At 32.4% G+C, this 15,922-nt stretch overlaps 1 protein-coding gene and 1 long non-coding RNA gene across 4 annotated transcripts in view; both read left to right on the top strand.

Moving 5' to 3' along the window:
• Positions 1-246: 246 nt before the first annotated feature.
• Positions 247-5,125, top strand: LOC126737919 (uncharacterized). 2 transcript variants are annotated; one of them, XR_007661164.1, is made up of 4 exons: positions 247-351; positions 519-627; positions 3,461-3,604; positions 3,672-5,125. It is a non-coding gene; the product is annotated as an uncharacterized LOC126737919 (long non-coding RNA). The 2 variants fall into 2 exon arrangements; XR_007661163.1 differs by having other exon boundaries at positions 519-643.
• A 1,270-nt stretch (positions 5,126-6,395) lies between these two features.
• The window catches only part of LOC126736002 (serine-rich adhesin for platelets-like), a 125,368-nt gene continuing 115,841 nt past the window's right edge, over positions 6,396-15,922 (top strand). For both annotated transcript variants that reach the window (XM_050440158.1, XM_050440147.1), the window contains exon 1: positions 6,396-6,743. The gene's annotated coding sequence lies outside the window, so the exon portion shown is untranslated. The remainder of the gene's footprint in view (positions 6,744-15,922) is intronic.

The raw sequence follows: 15,922 nt of genomic DNA, 5'->3' as shown, positions 1-15,922 counted from the left end.
ATAATATATTTTTTCTATATAAACCCTTTATAATTACAAACCCTCATAAAATCATCTATATTTTGATTCTTATAATAATATATGGTTGTACCTATTAATGTGGAAACACTGTACATGGAAGGAAAGTAAAACTTAGAAAACTAAGGAAAGTATACTTAGTAATAGTAAAAATAGAAAGAAAATAAGTATTTTTAACTGAATTTGTTAAGTAAATACAAGCAAAAATTTAAATGAATATCATGATTTTCATTGTATTAGGATTTATAAGATTCAAGATTATCAGAATGATAAAACAAATAGTTTAAAGTGCACGCATCTATTCCAAGTTGATTGAAACTTGTCTCATTTTAGGTGAGGATTACTTTCTTTCATAAATTTTAACGAAATTCTTAAAGAAGTACCAGAAAAATCACAGATCTAACGCAACTATCTTAAATTCTTACCTATATGTAACTTTCTATTTCGTATTTTTGTAAACATAACCTCTCAAAAACTTTAATTGTTTTGTTTCCCTACAGTTGGCACAATTAAAATTTGTCAGAGTGACCAACATCGAAAGGACACAATCACGCAAAATGGCGGCCCCCTAGTAGTGGTCATTTACCTTTCATTGAATTGGCAGTCCAGGTATATTTTTAAGTTCGTGAGTATATTGTAATGTAAACAACGACTGACGTGATGTCAATCAATTTCGCCATCTCTTTTTGAACAAAGAAGATTTTAGGCTGACGTGAATCAAAAGATATTTGAAATATCTTCTTCTCTTCTTAGTACTGAGGGTTTACTACATAGCAACAGCCTTGGGCTTATATATGTAACAACAGATTAAAAACGGTTGCTACGTCGTTAAAGTTTAATTTATTAATTAGTGTTTTTTTTTGTATTACGTCATCATGTTTGATCTTTGCTTAATAAAAGAGGAACAAAAGCTGACGCACGGTCAACATATAGAATACTATGACTATAGTCTAAATAGTTCTAAAGTTCTAGATGTTTCCGGTCCTATACAGGTCGGTTTCTATATCGTCTGTTTATGTTTAGTTTTTGCTCGAATTTTTGTATTATCGATTACGCATTGTACGATCAGTTAGTCTTAGACACTTTTGGTTTATTGTTGTTAATTTTAAATTTGCAAATCCTAAAAATGGCACATCGTTATGAAAACAATGAACTTGTGGAAATGTTGCTTATTTATGGAGAGTGTCTTCAAAGTGCTGCTGCTGTTTCGGTATTATACGCAGACCGCTTTCCTTTGCGGAATCATCCTACACCCAGAAGTTTCATAAATCTTATTCAACGGGCTAGGGATACTGGCGATTTACGGGAACATCCTGGAGGGCATGCAGGAAGAGGAAGGAGACCTGAAAATGTTCATAGGGAAGAACAAATTTTAAATCTCATCGAAGAAGATCCAACAACAAGTACTCGAGTTGTTGCAGGGCAGGTCGGATTAAGTCAAACAAAAGTATGGACAACATTGCGCGAGAATCAATTTAATCCCTTTCACGTTCAACGTGTCCAAGCGCTACTGCCTGAAGACTTCCCCCGCAGAATTCAGTTTTGTGAATGGTTCCTACAACAACATGAAAATGATCAACATTTTTCGAACAAAATTTTAGACATGGACGAGGCAACATTCACCCGAAACGGAATTAACAATTTTCGAATACGCATGTTTGGTCTGTTAATAATCCCCATGCAATTCGCAGAACCAATTTTCAACACCGCTTTTCTGCTAATGTGTGGGCAGGAATTGTGAATGGGATACTTGTTGGACCATTTATCTTACCAGACCGTTTGACGGGCGATGTTTATTTGGACTTTTTGCAAAATAATCTGCCTGTTCTGTTACAAGACGTGCCACTGAATATCAGGCAAGCTATGTGGCTTCTGCAGGATGGAGCACCTGCCCATTTTAGACGAGAAGTGAGCGAATTTTTGGATATAAGTTACCCAAATTGGTGGATTGGCCGAAATAGACCAGTTGCATGGCCATCAAGTTCGCCAGACCTAAATCCATGTGACTTTTTTTTGTGGGGGTATATGAAAAATTTAGTTTTCAAGACGCCTATCGACACACAAGAAGAACTAATAGCACGTATTGAGCAGGCTGCGGCTACAGTTAGACAAAAACCCATTTCTCTATTGCGTGCCGTTACGGAACAGTGGTTACGTCGAGCAAATCGTTGTGTTGAAGTTAATGGTGACAACTTTGAACAACTTATTTAAATTAGAGAGGACCGTATTGGACTCATTTTTGCAATGCAATTTTTTTATTTTTCAGTTTTTTGAATAAAGTTATTTGAACAAAATATTATGAGTTAAAATATACCAAGTTCTATGCCAGGTTAAAAAAAAAGTATCAACTTAAAAATCACCCTGTATATTTGTGTTTTGTGTTTCCGACGTTGGTGCTTTATCAAGGAAAGCTTGGGCGATTTACGGAACACTAAAAAGCTTCTACTCCTTGAAATTTAGATGGCGCTAAGTCTGCAAAACTACTATATTATGTAAAATGCGGCTAGTTGTGTAATGTAAACTGCTTTCACAGTTCTTTAGCCTGTTTTCACAGTTCTTAACTTTCTACTTCTGCTAAAAAACTAAAAACTTTCATTAATCAAATTTTCCGAAACATCTTATATTTTGCACAAAATTTTTCCAGTTGTTTTTTAATTTTTAAGATTTTTCAGAGATTTGTGACTCAACTGTGATTAGTTTTAATTTGGGTCTTCAAACACCTGGGATACAGGAAATTTCTCAAAAAGCTGTTAATTATATTGTTGTAAAAGAACTGAGGCATAAACAGTAAAAACTTTGAATTGAATATAGGACATTGGCGACATTGGATTTGCACAAATAGTTATTACAATAATTTTTTTTGTGAAAATAATAAGTAAAATAAACAACAAAAGGGAGAAATGGATTCTAAGTAGAAGAAGCTGTTGTGTTAAATCTTTGGCCAGCAGGACACAGATTGCCTGGTTTTTTAACGGGCCCAATATGTTTAATACTTGCGTTGAGATTCTTAAGCCTTGAAACCAGGAAATACTCAGTAAATAAACAATTCTATGCATGTTAAAATTATTTTACTTCACACCCATTTAAGCCCAGTTCAAGGAGGGGCCTTAAACCAGACGCCATACATTCGGTTAACCTTCCAGGATTAATAAAATATAAGTTAGATAATGGTCTTCATAATAAGTGACCCCACTAGAGGTGTAAGCTTAGGCTTAATTTAATGATAAGCTGCTGTTAAAGTAAGCCCTTTAATTAATAATTTAGTTTTTTCATAGTTAGAAAATATTATACTTAACTTAGTAATATGTCTCTAGACTGACCCCACTGTTGTGTGGCCAAATGATATTTTGTATGCTATATTTGAAATCAATAAAATAATATCTTTTTATTTCTTTGAGTCCAAGATGTATAGGACATTCCATTTAAAAATGTCTTTTTTTAGATCAGGAATTATAAAAAACTGACGACTTTAATCACATAGAGTACAAGCCAACAACAGAATATGCTGATGAATTGAAAGTTAAAAATTGCACCCAGGTCGTTAGTAATACTATAGGATCCTAGACAGATAATTCGGCAAAATGAGGTAAGATTTTGCGTTCTTTTGAATGATTTTTAAAATTAATGTTTCAAAATATGCTTTTTATTTCTAGATATTGGATTTCAAGATAAATTACCCAGTGAAGCTCAAATCATGTTGTTCCTATATAGACTTTTTGACAACCTCAATGTCAAAAGATATTGAAAATGTGACACCAAACCTGAGAGGAGAGCAATTTCAGCAGTTTCAATGCATGACCAATTTTGGACAAATTTTGGTGTCTGAAATTTTTAAAGGGAAATAGAAAAATGGTAACTCCTGTAAATTTATTTTAATTAAAAACTCCTGTAAATTTTACTTTTAACATATTTACTTATTGCCTCTCTCTGAATAACTATAAACAAAATTATTAATTTGTTTATAGTTATTCAATTTATAATATTTACCAAGGAATACTACTCGTGAATTGAGTAGGGAGTAATTCCTTGGTCAATTTATTACATTATTATTATTGATTTTTTTTTCTTTTTTTTTTTCGAGAAATGTATAAATTTACTCTAATACTATGTCCGAGACATTTAATCCCTGATTGTCTGTTTTAACTGAACTTGATCTTAAAGTGATTTTTAACAATTTAAACGAGTTGAAATTAAGTTTATCCAATGGGAGATGGCTCTCTAAGTGTTTGCTGTGCCTACGACACAATCACTTTTCATACAGAGATTGCTTTGGTGCAGTCACCTGTTGGTCTGTGATAGGAAAAGGTTCCTATCACCTTAAAAGGTTGACCACATGGGAGAAGAAAGAAGAGCGAGTAAGACCTCAACAAGATTCAATGGCAAACGAATTTTCATTTGCCGCAATTCTTCAACAATCATGGAAGTTTCAGATTAAATTTTCACAGGTCCAGGATGGGATGTGGAAAGAGCAAGCCATTGGGGAAATCAGTCCAGAGACCATATTAGATTCCTAAGAAAAAGACTGCATTGTTACGACAATAAAAAACAAAACACGAAATAGAGCTAGAAATAGAAAATAACTTAACCTGACAATCCCTCTGAGTCCAGGCTTAAGTTTGATGCAACTCCATGACGTCCTCTAAAACATCAAGTTCTGTTAGGACACAGCTATTTTTCATTTTTCGCAAAACCAAGAAAATTATTTTCTGATTAACAATTTGTGGACAATGAAATTTAAATTCTAAGTTCAGAGACTGTAGACACTAATGATATGACCACTTCAACTGTCTTATTGATAATATCTAGTCAAATTGTCCATCATCAATTAGGGAGCTCTTGTTCTAAAAAAGCTTAAAAATTTTGAATCTAAAATTCCTCAGAAATAATGCAATTTACATTTTAATGTCACTAATATTATTAATAGTGTGAATCAGGTAAATAATGTAACTATTAAATATTAAGGTTTTACTAAATGATCTCTCTAAATTATTTTAAATCTGTGACCATACATAACCCAACTATTTGTACAGAAGAAATATGATATTGTTACTAGTTGAAACTAGTAAACATATTCTTATCTATAGTGTCTTTTACTATTTTTTTTAATTTCTTGTCCATTTTTATTATTTCATGTTAGTCTTTGGGATTTAAACAAAACATGTCTAAGACTATAATTATGATGTTACAATTTGTATTGTATTATAAAATAACAGTGTTAATTATATACATATTGTATTAGAGTACTTGAAATCTGTATTTTTATTTTCCAGGCCATTCAATAATATATTTCTGTTCATATAAAATCGTACAAATGCATGTTATTTTTATGCCTGTAATTTAAATAAACATTATGACTGAATTAAGAAACATTCTCTTTTCGGTTTATGACGTACATACGTGTTAATATTACCTGAGGCCATTTTTTGAAGTAGAAAAAGTGTCAAATTTCTTTAATTGGTACAAAGGTTTTTAATTCTCTTGTTTCCAAAAATTAAAGTTACAGGTTACATACAATACGTGTTTGCCCAATTTAGGAAACTACATGAAATTGCACAGTCGACCAGTATTCTGCTTGGTTAAAATTGATTTGTTCAAGGAAAATTGTTTTTTTTTAATACAAATTCATTTTATACTTTTAATAACTTAAAAAATATAAAATAAGCAGGAAATGTGTTCAACAAATTGCGCGCCGGATTTAATTCGCTTGCTTTCAAATGTGATTGGTCAAAAGGGTTGCCAATAAAGTTACAGTGTATAAATGTCAAAATTAGTTCGAATAATTTTATTGCACCTTTAGTAGAAGACCAGAGAATTTCTACCCGTTAACAAGTAACCCCTTTTAGTCCTTTGGTTGGAACCTTTAGTGTGACACTCAAATTACGAGACAGTTTTACCACTAACCAAAATTCTTTATTTTTACTCTCGGCACGTGTTTCGCTAACGATGTTAGCATCTTCAGGAGAAGATTAAAACTTAACAGTTTTAATAATAAAGTTTTAAAAAGAAAGAATTTTCTTTAGTAGTAAAACTCTCTCGTAATTTAAGTAACCCCTTAGAACATTGAATACCTAATGTTGGTATTCAATGTTCTAAGGGTTAATTTCTCTATATTTTTGTGTTCTGTGCCTAACACATTCATAAATATTACTAAATAGCCTATCAGGACCATTCCCTCAAAGTTTTAGACGATCAAAGAATGGTAAAACGTTGTAGGCATGCTCTCCGAACGATCTGCGTTATCAGGGTTGATACACCAATTGACCTAGTCCCTTTCGCCGAGCGTCAATTGGTACTGAATCGCCTTGTATAAGCACATTTCACTTTTATATGTGATGGAGATATACGGCGGTTCTTAATATAATTTTAATCTTTCACATCGTTCTAGTACGTGTGTTGCACCTAGACTTAACACTTTTGAAACAGTGGCGGGTATGGTCGAGAAGAAGGACGCCAATACGTAGTTCACTTCTTTCGCCGTTGCGGGAGATCGTTAGTCCGTTGTTTCTTGTGGTTGCGGTGCGACCGGGCGATGTACGACGACCGTTTCCGTTATTCGAATATTTCATAATTCGCGCGCCTATACCTCTTCTTCTTGTTCGATGATAACTTTAAAGCCACCATCTATAGGCAAGTTGATGGTGGTGATGGTAATATGTGCGATTTTTATGAATTGGATATCAGGATAATGTTATGGTTGATGCTTAAGAAGAATTCTTGTAGAAAAGGTAAAAGATCCATTTTACTTCATTAATTTAGTATTTCACCTTAAGGCTCAAATGAATCCCCAGGAACTTCCTTATGAATATAATAATAATGTAATAATAATAATAATGCTTATTATGACACCATCAATTAAATTATCATTTCTACTTAATCGGATGTTGAATGAAAGATATAAACTTGCAATTGCGTTATGAACTATATCTCTAAAATGAGGGTACACGAGAAACAATACCCTTTATGGTATTGTTAAGTACACAATAGACCTAATTAAAAGTAAACTAAGGGCACATAAATGTGGAAACTGTACCGAAGACAAGCCGATTACTACAACTTTTCAAATTTACGCAAAACCGTAAAAGTTAATATAATCATTACAAAATTTATATTTATAAAACAGAAACAAAACATTGTGAAGGACGTCAAATTTTTATGGTCATTTTTTAATTACAAGAATAAGACTAAGATCTTAGACCATTAACAATGAAATTTAATGATCAGAAGCTTGGAATTGTGTTGACATTAGTGAACTTTTTTCGAAATATTTTAGTGGAATATTTGGACCTCCTGATACACCACCTTTAGTTAAGCCTAGTTAATGCCAAGAATGTTTTGTAGTTAACAATATTCAAAAGAATGATATTAAATCCGCACTATGGATCATAAAAAGGAACCTCGTCCAGGCGGATTTCCTTCATTTTTTGTAAAGTTCCGTTTGAGCTTGTGCAAACTGTTGTATATCTTGTAAAACTAATGTTTGTCCAGCGACATTTTTCCCAATATTTGGAAAATAGCTCAAATTGTGCTTGTATTCAAGCTTAGAGAAATAAATTCTCTTAAAAATTACAGGCCACTTTACTTATTTAGTCCTTACTTAGGGTCTGGAAATATATGCCGTGTACACCGTGTTTGATAATGTTCATCATCCCGCACTTTTCATAAAATTGGAGAATTTCGGTGCGTACTCAAACTCATTGAAAATTAACTAGCGAATCGCTCTCAGTATGACGTCATAAATAGAGTAAGGCCTATAAAATGGCCATCTACGTTCGCATTTGCAACGGATGTTGTTTTATTTTTCATCTTCTTAAATTACATTGATCAATGTCTTTCAATTTGTAAATATTTTGCATATGCAAATTATCTAAAAATCTACATAACAATTAAGCCGGTATCAGATTTTCTTGTCTTGCAATCTGAGCTTTCGAATTTTCAAATGTTGTTCCCTAAATGAATTATTTATCAATCCAAAAAAATGTCATTCTATACTCTTTCGTAAAAACCCAACTCAAACACAAAACAAATGTGAGATATCGGAGGTACTACCTTGACATATATAGAGTGTATTAAGGATTTGGGTGTGGAATGGGATTCCAAACTGATTTTTGACGTTCACATAGAAAACATTGTTCAAAAGGCTCAAAAAATTCTAGATTTTATATCTCGAATTACAAAGTGTTTCAGTAATCAAATATCATTAATATTGTGATTCAATGCAATGGTTAAACCAACTATAGAATATGTGACAGTAGTTTGGAACCCAATGTACCACAATTATAATGACCAAATTGAAAAGGTACAACGCAAGTTTGTAAATATACTAAATTTTCGCTATAATAGACATACATTTTTTTACTACTATGATAACTTGAAAGGTTTATGGTATTGAATCCTCGGAGAAAAAATTTTTATTTAGTTTTAATTTATAAGATTATTGCGTAATATCGATTAACCTTTATCATCTCAAGATATTCTTCAAACTATTTGTCTAATCTCCTTTGTTTAGATGCGCCTGTAGTTTTAATAATTTTAAACAAATTAATTTCAATGATGACAATTTTTTTCACCAGTCATTTAAGCGCCACTTAAGAGATTCTACCTAATTTTAGAAGAAAATGTATTATATTGTGCTCATTTCTTATTGGTATTATTCTTATATTTAAAAAAAAATAATTATGATTGTTAAGATATTAATAAGTCAGTATTAAATCTTTTTTACTTTTTTGCACATTTTAGAAATATTGGTTGGAGCGTAGTAATATTTGCATGAATTTTGAAGAAGTAATTTATTGTTGCAGTGAAGTTGCACCACGACGAAACTATAACGTACAAAGTCTCCCTGCACTCAAGACTATATTTACAAATGAGCTTTTGTGCTCTACACTTATCGAATATAAAAATCTCCATCCTTAGGGGTTCAGAATCATAGTCATTAAGAGTCGTTAAACATTGATCTTATGCAACTTTAGGGACAGAAAGCTGTACAAATTGCAAATATCTTGTCCATGTCTGGCTCAGCAAACTCGGCCTTTTTAACTTTATTGCGCATTTCAAGGATATTCGTTACAGTAGCATAGCAACGTTTGGGACTGCGTGGTCGTAAAAATTGCATTTTGCCCACGATGAAAGAGCGATAACCCATATCAAACCCAACCCATTCTTAGATATGTTGATTTAACTCAATTTTTAACCAAAACGTGTAAAGCTTTGAAAAATAATGTCTCTAATGAGCTAAAAGTATTCTTCTGACACAATTCTAGATAGAACGAATCTTATGACCCTAATTGATGACCCTAAAAGGGTGGTGCGAACCAGAACTTTTGTGACCAATGTTGACTATGGTTCCAGGTTTCTTCTGAAAATTAGAACCGTACGGTTTGCTACAGCTGAAACATCAGTTCATAATATTAACCAACATTCGTTTATTTTTTCCTAGGTGTTCGTCCAAAGTACCAATGTCTCATGTTAAAACATTAGTTGGATGTTTCGATGGACTTTATTAGGTCAAAATAATTCTCCCACCCACGAATTTGTATCACTGTGGACCTATATCCCAAAGACCATCCCAACTGATACTTCTCTTGATGTAATTTGCATACATTTAAGGAGTTTAAAGGGCTTGATGGGACGTTATGTAGCTTGTGTACCTTTTAAATAAATATGCCCTGATTTAGGTGATACCAGATATCAAGCTTAATTAAAAATCTATTTCTTCGCATCTTGTATAATGAATTTATGCAGGATTATTTGGATGAAATGCATTATTTGCAATGAAGTTGCGGATCAAGAAAAATGGAACGCAATGTTACGAATATATTTACAAATGGGTGTTGTGATGTCCTCCACGTTTCGAATACAAAGATGTTCATCCTCAGGAGCCCAAAATCAGAGTGCCCACAGACCCTATTGCTAAACCGAAATTACCTTTAGGAAACGCGGGAGCGTACAAATTGCAGGCATTTTGTTCATGCCCGGTTCTGCTCGCACGAATCTTAATGTGCCTTCTTATATATTTTTTATACTTTCTTTGACGTTAAGAATACATTCTGGGCTACCCGGTAATGCCGTAATATGTAAATTATCGCTTGACAAACAAAACCGAACTATGCGATAAAAATTTGATACAAAAAGGTTAAAGTTTCCTATACGTATTCGTGTTGCCGCCAAAGATGCAGAGAAAGTGGTATTTGTGTCATCATTTGATTGCTTTAATAGCCGTTCCTATATGGTTAATACTAATGAGCAAATAATGTTGCTTTATAATAACAATACCGCATAAGTTTTGATGCAAATTCTCTAAAAAGCTGTATTACGCTTCTAAATATTCAAGCCATACAAGTTGTTGGAATATTCAGGAAATTGCCGGTACGTCGCATTAAGATTTCTCATACTTCACTAGTCAAAAATTGAACAATAAATAATAATAATAATATTAATAAAGGTCTTTTATTGATTATATATATAAAAATAAATATACAAAATAATCAATTAGCCGACCCCGGTAGCACTATGGGCAAGTAATCACTGGCACGGGCATGGTTCTTTGTGCTTATCTTACAAAAATAAATACTCATGGTTCGGAAATTGTAGGTCCATAATAAATAACAAAATTGGGCGACCGTCGAAATATGACGCGAGTCCTTTGTAAATGAGGAAGAAGAAGAAAATAATTAATTGGGCGAGGTTCAGGTCATTTGCTTACAGAGAAACAAATGATCTCTTTTTCTACTGATTCCTTGACAGTTATTAAATTATCGCAACGTTGTCGTTTTTTGTGGATTTGTGGGCAAATTTGCGTCATAAGAGCAGAATTATAAGCCGAAATTATAACCCGTTTTGCTTTCTTTTGAAGTAAGAAATCAGAAATTAGCCTTGCAGCACATTATCGTTCTTCTAAATCCGATATGCCTTCACGGTAAATATACATAATTTATATCATAAAATTTGTAAAAAAATATTATTAATGGTTTATTGCCTGCAATTTTCTATTTAAACGGTTTGCTCCGTGTTTTTACGTTAGTTCAGTGCGGTTATGCTTTCGATTAAGCGTTATTAAACAATGCGGCTATTTTTGTGACAACGTTCTCTTAATTGCTTTCTTATTTTTAATTCTTCGATAAAAATACACACTTAAAAATTAAAGAAGCGGTAAGATGCAAGTAACAACATCGCAAACTCCGCTCATCGTTGAAGTCGATATGTAAAATAGTTTAAAAATGTCAAGAAGTTGGAACCAATGTTGCCACAGAAATGTTTGTAAATTTACCGAAATACTGACACAGAATGTATTAATTCAATACATTTTGTAAAAAACTTTAATTGAATGAAATTTTTTAAGGTTTTATACAACAAATCTTATCTATAGATAATAAATATATACCAGGTGGTGCGTCGCCGAGCGGACCCATGTAAATTTTAAGGGGGTCAATTATTGGCTTCCCTGTACATTTAATAGAAAAAATGTAAGATAACTTTTTGAAGAGACCAACCTGGCAAACCCTCGTGCAAAGTTTCAAAAAATTTTAATAAGCCAATCTTGAATTCAATTAAATGTAATTGCAAAATTACCAAATTTTCGGTTTAGGTAAAACCAAACGGGCACCAGTAAAATGAATATTGTCACTGACGTGAAGAAGTGTCAATAAATCAGTGACAGTCGATATTTGAAGACAAGTATGAATTATTCAATCGACGAAAAAATAGATATAAATATTTAATATAACTTCATCGTTATATTAAATAAAAGTTTAGATAAAAAAGTAATGTTAACGTGTCTTACTTTGAATGTACGGTTGTGAGATTGATAAAACAAAAAAAAACATTTTTTGTATTCGGCTGTACGTCAGATTTGACAAAGCCTTATAACAAATTGTTTGCTGGTGACTGGTGTTCGTTCAAAATTAATTATTTATTTAATGATAAAACAACAAACAAACTTAATATTGTAGCGATTATTTGTATATAATTTCTAACAAAGAACATGTTCAAGACTATTATTAAAATATTACAGGTTGTCTGTATTAGAAAATTTGAAATCTGGTAGTTTTATTTCCAGATGATTTAATAATATGCTTTTGTGTAAATTAAATCATACAGTTATGTTTTATTTGTTATCTGCCGTTTAAATAAACATTATTACTGAAGAAATTTTTTTTTTGAATATGTGTCAATATTACCTGACGACATTTTTTTAAAGTAAAAAAGTGTAAAACTGTTTAATTGGTAAAAAGATTTTTGAATTCTTTTGGTTCCAAAAGTTAAAATTTATGGGATATATTCCATTATGTCTGCTCAATTTAGGAAACCACAGCCGTGTGTTCTACTTGGGTAAAATAGATTTGTATAAGAAATTTTTTTTTTGTGCAAATTCTCTTTATACTGTTTATAACTTAAAAAATATAATAAGAAAATGTGTTGTAAAGAAAAAGTATTAGTAGCCCTTATCTGTTTGAGTCCATAGTACCGTAGGCTGTGACATTTAATAGCTTTGTCAAGTTGGATATGGATTTCGAATTTCCCGCCCTTAATTTAATTCAAATTTGGGGCCGGATTACCCTTTCTTGCAAATCTGATTGGTTAAACGGGTTGATAATAGAGGTATGGCTTACAAATATCAAAGTTTAAATTATTGTACTTTTAGTAGAGGGCCAGAGAATATCTTCCCATTAACAACGCGGCCCCCATTCCTCTATATTTCTGTATTTTTGCATGTAACTAGCAGTTTACGTATATGAATGTTTTCAAATATCTATCAGTGACCAAATCGATTTAGGTAGCATTTTATTTATTGAAAATTAGAACATCTACTAATTATTTGTAAATGTTCAAACAACTTTTCTTTAAATATTCCAGGATATTCCAGCAACGTGTAATGATTATTTAAAATAAAAAAAAAATAAATATCTTTTAAGAACGTGTAAAACTTAGATGTCTCTAAAACATCCCCACATAATATTTCTAGGATGGTATGGACTCTGTTCTAGTTAAAAGCGTATAAAAGACGCTTGTACGAAGAAATACGATAGATCTAAAGCCAGATTCTCACGAGTGGTGTATTTGACAAGTATACCAATACTGGTCTACTTGGCAAGTCGACCAATATATTTTGTCCTTTACAAGTAAAAGCGTTCACACGACGTGTACGATTAACAATTGGACCAACAAACAAATACGCCAGGCCACTGGTTTATTTAACATTCCAGTGTAACCACGATGGATAGCGGCCGTAATATCGTCGCGGCTTCTGCAGCTTTTGTGGTAATGAGGGTCTGTTATTTCAAATTAAGGAGGAAAAAATATATAAGAAAAGAAGATGGTGGGTGGTTTCTTTAAATAAAAGTCAACAGCGGTAAATATGTGTTCCTATATATTTATCTAGATAATTCCCTATTTTAATTTTATTTTATTCTGGAAAACTCTACATATATTCGTTTTTTTTATAAAAAATATTGTTATTCCAACAAGTACTTATTCTACCGGCTTCTAAATACGGAATGAATAGTATGTAAATGAACAATGTTTGGACGTATCGTGTGAATGCGCCAGAAATATAGACCAGTACAGACTTGTTAAGTGTACGCCGTACTGGCGATTCCTTTGACTTGCCGCGATTTTACCGACAAACGACGGGAAAGCGGCCAGCACTTGCCAGTGACAAATAATTAAAGCAGTATAAGTAAAGCATTCACACGATATGACAAGTGTACGCAATTGACAAATATTAGTCAAATTGACCACCCATGAGAATCCGCGTTAAGACGTTTAAAGACTCAATTATACAAATTTTTAAAATTTATGTTTTTAGAACGAACTCGAGTGTTAAAATTTATTTATTATTTTATTATAAATCGAAAAAGGCATTCAAAAATCCCTCCATTCTGAAACCATTTTTTTTCAATTGGACAGTCTACAATGAAGACCCGGGAGACGAAGGCAGGGAGAGATTACACCAAATATTTTTTAACTGAATCACTTAAAATATATTCATGCTTCTCTTATTTATTTATTTTTTAAGCCTCTTCTACAGATAGACTAAGCAATCGAATAACAGCAAAGCACAAAATATCTTAAGGAAGTTTCACACAAAAATTAAGTGGAGTGAGACCTAATGAACGTGTATTTTAATTCTATACAAAAATATCTATTACAAAAATATCGGATGCCTTCACTAAAGGTTTTTGAATATATAAAAAGACAAAAGATTTGTGTCAACTGAGCCAGGCATGGACAAAATACTTACAATTTGTATGCCCCCGCGATTCAAAAAGTTGCTTTAGATCATTTCAGTTTAAATATGGATTGTGATTTTGGACCCCTGAGGACGTATTCGAAAAGTGTAGGACATAACAACGCATTTGTAAATCTGTTCGTGAGTAGAGGGAGACTTTGTATGTATTCCATTTTCCTCGTTCCTTCGCACAACTCCACTGGAAAAATGGACTCTTTTTTTTATACTCCCAGATTTAAGGAATTTTAACAAAAGAATCCAGTCCAGATAGGCCTGGTGAATGCGTAGGCAATTATAGTAATGCACATTTATACAAAAATTACGAAAACAGATTCTGATCAAGCAATCTGTTGTCGCACAGAAGAAGCGTTTTTGTAGCAGACAAATGACAATATCTTTTCGAATTATATTTTTATTACATAGTTTTGACTGTAAAAGAGATGGGGTAACACAGAATATTAACTTTATGTCATTATAAGCTATAAAGAGAGTTAACAATGCCACAGTTTGGTCTGAGCCATTTCCGGACAATATTCATACAATTTATAGCGCCCGCTGGTCCCAAAAGTTGCTGCGCTATAACGAATATGCTTGGAATGAGCAGATTTACCTAAAATATAACAGACATCAAGAATTTCGACACGAAAACTAAGTGGATTGAGGTCTAATGAAGGTGGTGGAGGTTAAAGCACATACATTTAAAAATGAAGAAAACTATGACTGATCGCGTTCTGACGTTTGCGTCTATAAAAGTTAATGCATACTTATCCGTTGCGCAACAAGAGGAAATAACAAAAATCTTTGTTTTACGCTTATGTTAAAACATTGGTTAAAGACGGCTTTATAAATTTGTTCAGGTCAGTGGCAATTAATTTTAATATAAAATGCATTTACAACCAACCAATTGCCATGAGGAACCATTATTCTAATAAGGTTTTTAAACCGTAAATTTAGCCTCAATTGGTTAAATTATGTTATATGCATTTGCCTAAATAGTGAGAAAAATTGGGGATATTAAGGAAGTTCAAAAGTAAACTGGGTTTTAATCTTTTAATTTTTTTTTTAAAAATGAGTTTTATGAGGCTCTAAGTACATTTATGCCTTAATGCATTTTTTACTTAAGCAGGTTTAATAAAATTTTTTCTGTTAGTAACACTACTTTGTGCCCAAGTGCATTGTCGAATCATCGGGTAACATCGTAAACGAGGACCGTTGCCATATGATTTAAGAAGTAGTGGCGTCCTTAAAATTTTGTCACCATCACTCCTGACTACAAAATCACTTCAAATACTAAATATAATTAGATTGTGTAAAAGCCTAGAAAGGTGTTACAATCATCCGATCTAGATTCATTGTCCATTAAAATTCCTTTAAATAGCCTTAGCCTCAAAGAGGATCTATTAAGTCATTAAATAATAAATTTATATGATGCCATGATGCGCATTAACATCATTCTTGTTAGCATAACTTTCAATTTCCAATAGAAGATGCCATGATTATTTAATGTGTCTGACATATACAACCATTGGCTCTACAATTCAGCCGCGTGGCCTTGAAAAGTGAATTTCTTCTTCGACCGTTTGTTTCGCACGATGACAGCGAAGCCGCTCGTCTATTTATCGATTCTTTTACAACATTCGCAGTTATGTAAATACATTAATTTGTTCTTGACGCGGA

The sequence above is a fragment of the Anthonomus grandis genome, chromosome 1 (genome assembly GCF_022605725.1).
Source record: "Anthonomus grandis grandis chromosome 1, icAntGran1.3, whole genome shotgun sequence".
Lineage (NCBI taxonomy): Eukaryota > Metazoa > Arthropoda > Insecta > Coleoptera > Curculionidae > Anthonomus > Anthonomus grandis.
This window is presented reverse-complemented; position numbering and strand designations above follow the sequence as displayed.